At 40.0% G+C, this 6,227-nt stretch overlaps 1 long non-coding RNA gene across 1 annotated transcript; it reads left to right on the top strand.

Annotated features, from left to right (window-relative positions):
- Window positions 1-5,134: 5,134 nt before the first annotated feature.
- LOC126279137 (uncharacterized) lies at window positions 5,135-5,978 on the top strand. The gene is made up of 2 exons (XR_007550790.1): window positions 5,135-5,371; window positions 5,719-5,978. It is a non-coding gene; the product is annotated as an uncharacterized LOC126279137 (long non-coding RNA).
- The last annotated feature ends 249 nt before the right edge of the window (window positions 5,979-6,227 follow it).

Genomic DNA, 6,227 nt, shown 5'->3' with positions numbered 1-6,227 from the left:
CACAAATGCACTATCAAATTCAACTATGTGTTGTGCTGTGATGGGGAAGGAAACTCTGTGACTTCACTGAAGTAACCATCCCAGCACTGTACGAATAATGTTGGAAAACTGTTAATCAGAAAGGCATCAAACTGTATCATAAGCATGCATCAGAAATAAATATTTAATAATATTTCGAATTTAAATTTAATTATGGTCATTTCTTCTACTGATATTTTCGCTGTCCAAGAGAAATCTCTTAATGTAGACAATTTCTGAAAAAGACTGTTAATAAACTATATTATCTTTTAAGAGTTACTTTCTCGACAGCTGAAATGTTCTCCGCTTCTTCCACTCATTTGATAAAGTTTCCAGAGAAATGATGACTAATCAGTTCTTGGCCAGAAGGTTTCTTTATCTGCAAAGAAATGGTTAAGATAACTTGTTATGTTAATGCGTGATTAACTTCTGTTTACTTGGGCCCACAGCCCAGCAATACGTTGGAAAGGACAACATTTTCGACTTGTATTGCCATTAAATAACAGCCCAGATGGAAAATGTTATCTTTTCTACAATTTGTCCAATAATACAAGGACAGAATAAGGGTTATTGGTGATAAAATTTGTCAGCATTCCCTGTTAATTAAAACTGCTAACATTCAGCTGATGGCTGCAGTTTCACCACAACTCATAACCTGCATGGTTGTGAAGCATTTTGTTGTACCTTTGTGTATGTGACACGAATATAAGCATTTGGACAAACAGTTTGTCACCCCCAAAAGACATCATACTAATGCTGTGTACCACTTTCACTACCCTCAACAATAGCATCAATTTGGCAAGAAAGAGTGTCCATAAGTTTCTCCAGGTGCGCTGCTACCAGCTGAAGTCATTCATTGATGATTCATCCTGTAGAGCTACCAAATTGTGGGGATGTTGATTGTTATGTTGCATCTACCACTACAAATAGTCTGACATTTTCTATGAGATTGGGATTAGATGACTTAATGGACCTACCAAGGTGCGATGCTACATGACTGTTTGTCAAACTGATAATGTGTGTGCAGGCCTTTGAACACACCTGTTGTCATCTTTCAAGTCGGAGTGACCACAGCATACTCTTCACGAAGATGTAGAAGTAAAGGTAACACTTGGTGACCTTGTGGCAAACGACAGTGATTTTGAGTAGTTGCGCTAAATGCAGAGACATTCCAACGCAGCAGAGTATTACGCAAGGAACCCCTTTGGTTCCTTGATTATTCTTAGTTTTTGTATTAAGACTATTTCGTGTTGTCTTCTGGAATTATTTTGTAAGTTTTTGTGTGATTGATAATTTGATTGTTTTTTGTGGATGCACTCAAACAATAAACGACAAGTAACACTCTCAAGAAGTTCTGCGTTATTTCAGCGATATATATTAGTAACTTCAGTGGTGACTCCGATATTATGAACACGAAAATTAGCTCACAAGAAAAAGTGACCACAAGATTGGAAGGAACTCGATCATGTACAGAAATTGGTTGGTAGGAAGACGAAAGCAGCGGCATTCTAGCAACTCCAATTGAAAATTCATTCGAGCCATTTCGTGACAACAGCGAATAAGAAACAGGTTAATCTCGTGGGTGGCTCTATGTTTACCGCCGTTTTGGCCACAGAACCAGAAAATTTGGTTACCACAGGCAAAAGCAAATTTCCTGTACAGTGGAATAACAAACGAGAAAATGAAGTTTGCGTATGTGGTAAGCCAGTTGGACCAAAACTACGCATCTATGGTGGAAGATATAATTGTCATCCCACCATCTCAAATCTGTTACCAACACGTGAAGTCAGCGTTAATACAATGGCTTTCCAAGTCGGTTGTGCAACAAATCCTACATTTATTACATCATTAAGAGATGGGAGGCAAGACGCTTTAGCAATTTCTCTACGCCTGAGAAGCCTCCCAGTGGATACGGCAATGCTAGACTCAATTCTGCAAGTTCTGTGGACAACTCGCCTACCTGTATCACTGCAAACCATCGTACATTCACGCATGGACTCGAATTTAGATGAGCTGGCAGAAATGGCTGACCAAGTACAGGAAACAATTTCACTTCTGCTACCTCCAATCACAGAGCTTCCACGACGTTATACAGCACCGCCAACAGAGGTGGCCGCAGCAACACAGCAGAAGTACCGTACAGATATACAGGACGAGTTGCAACAGTTGTCAAATGAAATACAGCAACTGTCATCCCAAGTAGAGACGTAAACAGTGCAACAGCATGAGTGAACAGAAGTTCATGATAAAGAGAAAAAAATTCAGAGACGACGGGAAACGTTTCCTCAATCACCAGCTAGGAGCAACAGCCACAGCCCACATCGACGTTAATTTTGTCGGTATCACGAGCATTTTGGTGAACGTGCAACACGATGCTCACCACCGTGCAATTAACTTCTCGAGCGGCCGGCAATAGGCGCGACCGGCTGCAGGAGTTACTCACAGTGCCAACAAAACAATTCATTCTCGCACGGACTCTTTGTGGCAGACAAACTTTCACGGTGCAAGTTCCTCATAGGCACAGGGTCAGATGCTTCCTTATACCCGCAGAAGATGTTACATGTTCCTGTGAAACCCATGCCCACACAGTTTTCTGCAGAAAACAACTCGATGATTAAGACATTTGGTGAAATAACTCTGCCGTTAGATTTTGGACTGGGGAAGAGATATGAGTGGAAGTTTATTGTAGCTGATGTAGCAGAACCAATAATAGTAGCAGACTTCCTCGCAAATTTCAGCTTGCTGCCTGATGTCAGGAATTATTGTCTAATCGACAATACTTCTGGTTGCAGCACAAGAGGCACTCAGGCACCTTATCCCATGTAACAGGTGCGAGAGGTATTCGTCACAAATGAGATTACACAGCTGTTTCAACACTTTCCTGAGATTGTCACACCACAATACGACAAGAAAGACGTGAAACATAATACGCAACATTTCATCAAAACCACACCAGGTCCACCAGTGTTTGCACGGCCACGGAAATTATCACATGACCGCCTAGTAATAGCAAAACAAGAATTTGAGAAATTGTTGAAGGAAAACATGACCCATCCGCCGCTGCATTTACTTCCCAAGAAATATAAAACGTGGAGACCTTGTTGCGATTTCCGGGCACTAAGCGCAAGGACAATCCCAGATAAGTACCCGGTTCCAAATTTACAGGAGTTTAACAATTTGCTAGCGAGATCACGTGTTCAGTGTAGTGGATTATACGAGAGCTTAAAAGCAAATTCCAATGGTGGCAGATGATGGTCCAAAGATAGCTGTAACTAACCCGTTTGGCCTTTTCGAACACATGTACAGGAGAGTCTCGATAGTTCGAATTTCCAATAAGCCGAGCCTCTAAAACGAAGTACTTTTTTTTTTTTTTTTTTACTGACATCATAAATAATGAAAACATCATTGCAAAAGATAGATAGGGAGAGTACAGCTCAGTGGCAAAGGAGACAACAATTCAACAACGCCGACGATTAGCTCGCTGCTCTGTTGCACGAACATCTGTTGTCTGTATGGCACGAAATACCCCGACTGCTGTCGGCTGCTACCGATCAAAACTGGGGAGTTCATACGCTGCTGTAGATCCTAATACCTGTACTGTACAGTGTTGTGTGTCGTTCTGTTTGTTGACTGTGTGTTCCGTTGTACACCTTACAAAGATGAGTGCTGTAACAAAAAAGATGAAATTTGTGCCTTTGCATCTAAAATTAGAAGCACTAAGACGACTTGAAAAAGGAGAAACAATAAGAAAAAAACTTACTCTAGAATGTGGTGTCGGTGAAGTTACTGTTGGTGACTTGCGAAGAAACCGACTTAAATTGGAACAGTTTTCTTCACAGAAATGCTCACACGAATCTCTCAGTCGAAGAGGTATAAAGAAATCAGACTTCGAAAAAACAAGTGAGGCACTGTTCATGTGGTTTACCCAACAGAGACAGAAGGGTGTTCCGATTTCTGGCCCAATCTTGTAAGAAAAAGCTTTGTTTTTAAGAAACCAGCTGCAGGAAGGAGATGACAATTTCGCCGCTAGTGTCGAGGGAGCCCTCGACAAGTGGAAGAAGAGGTATGAAGTGCGTCAACTAGACGTATGTGGAGAAAAACTCTCTGGTGACGATCAGGCCGTTTTAAAATTTATCGTCGAGCTAAAAAAAAAAATCATAACTGACGAAAATTTGTCTAATGGACAAATATATAACTGTGCCGAAACTGGGTTAAATTTTAAAATGTTATCTTCGAGTACACTTGCTTCTTGTGAAGAAAAAAGTGCTCCTGGATTAAAAAAAGAAAAAGAGCGGCTCACAGTTATGGCAGCTTCAAATGCACCTGGAAACCACAAACTAAAACTAGTTGTGATTGGGAAGTCTGCCAAGCCAAGAGCATTCAACAATGTATCCATCTCAGCTCTTCCGGTTGTCTACACACATCAGAATAATGCCTGGATGAATCAGGAAACCTTCAAGAAATTGTTTTTTAACTCATTTGTACCTGAGTGTAAGAATCTTTTAAAAGAAAGGGGACTGCCATGCAAAGCAATTTTGCTCATGGATAATGCGTCCTCACATCGAAGTGCAGGAGAACTGCAGTGCAACGGTATCCACGCCTTGTTTTCCCCACCAAACATTACGTGTCTCATTCAACCCATGGATCAGCGCGTTCTGGAACGTCTAAAAAAAAAAAAAAAAAAAAAAAGTATCGACGGCGACTGCTACAGTCAATCCTGTATTCCGAAGACAAAGAAATCATTGTAGGAGCTTTGAAGAAAGTGACTTTGAAGAATGTCGTGTAATGGATTAGCGAATCTTGGAGCGAAATAAAGTCAGACACAATATCTAAGTCATGGAGGAAAATTCTACAGGAAATTATGCCATACACAGAAACTGAAGATTTAGCAGATGAGGACGATCAACCACTGTACAATTTAATCAGAAGATTGCCAGGGTGTGAAGAGGCAGGAGAGGTGGAAGTAGGAGAGTGGTTAAATTAGGACAAACAGTTGGAAGTGACAGACTCTTCTATAATTGATACGGTAAACATTCCATTGCAGTGTGACTGCACCTATGATGAGTCACATCTATGGCTACGCTGCTCTCAAGGCCGCCTTGTGCTACGTGGAACAACAGCCTGAGGCGACACCAACCACGGCCGCCTGTATTAGAGGCCGGAGGACTGAAATGTGGCAACGTTACGTTAAGGCCTACCGTATGGCTGTGGCTATAAGGTAGCAAACGGAAGCAGTTGTTTACGCACTTTCGCGGTGTCTGTTTTATCCGACATTACAGTGTAATTATGCTATACTGGACTCTGCAAAAATTATAGCAAGTAGTCGTGACTACAGTCGAAGATATAACACAATGTAAGTATACAATTCTGTGAAGTTTATAGCGTTTTTACATGTATATGTGGAAGTGTGCTACGTGATCGACTTTCGTCTATACAATTGCAACAAAAGTTCTACTATATCCTAGATATAATTTGAAAATGAAGTTTTGAATTCATAAGTTTAGTATCAGAATCTTCTCCTAAGTGATTTTGTGTTAATATTATGAAGATTTCTACACATTTGATTCTATTTGTAGACTTGTGTTTCATGATGTCCAAGCAGTCGAAAAAATCAGTTTAAACCAAATTCTCATTTGCTATTTTTACGTAATATTATTTTTATTTAAGATATTAGCAACTAATGCATCATTCTATTTGCAGATGCCAGAAAAATATGTTCCTGGTTGCAACAGCAACTACAAATCCAGCAAGGAAGAGGGTTACATCTCAGTGTTCAGATTCCCTAACAGATTAATGTCTCTGTGGAACGCCACTTACTTATATCTACAAAAAGCTGGTTTCCATTATGTGTAACATATTGTTAAATAATTATACCAAACTCCAAAATGATCATTTAGTATGTTCCAAGAAGGAGGGAGTTAATAGAAAATTAAAAGCATTACATAACTTTTGACACAAAATTATGAAACCTTTTTCTTACCCATAACCCTCAGTCCTTAAATGCTCTGATTAGTACTGGCAAAGAGGAGGTGGCCACTATGAAATAAACTTTAATGCACTGATAAATTTCAGTCATGGTTCTTATGCAAATCCTACAGCAAGGTCCCCAGTTCATTCTGACTCAGAAAGATGTGTAGATTGTGTATGACCTGTGATTTAAAAAAAAATCTAACCTACTAATGAACAATACACAAAAAACGTTCGTTAAA

This window comes from Schistocerca gregaria, chromosome 6, assembly GCF_023897955.1.
Source record: "Schistocerca gregaria isolate iqSchGreg1 chromosome 6, iqSchGreg1.2, whole genome shotgun sequence".
NCBI lineage: Eukaryota > Metazoa > Arthropoda > Insecta > Orthoptera > Acrididae > Schistocerca > Schistocerca gregaria.
The sequence above is the reverse complement of the archived record's forward strand: the minus strand, read 5'-3'. Positions and strand labels throughout refer to the sequence as shown.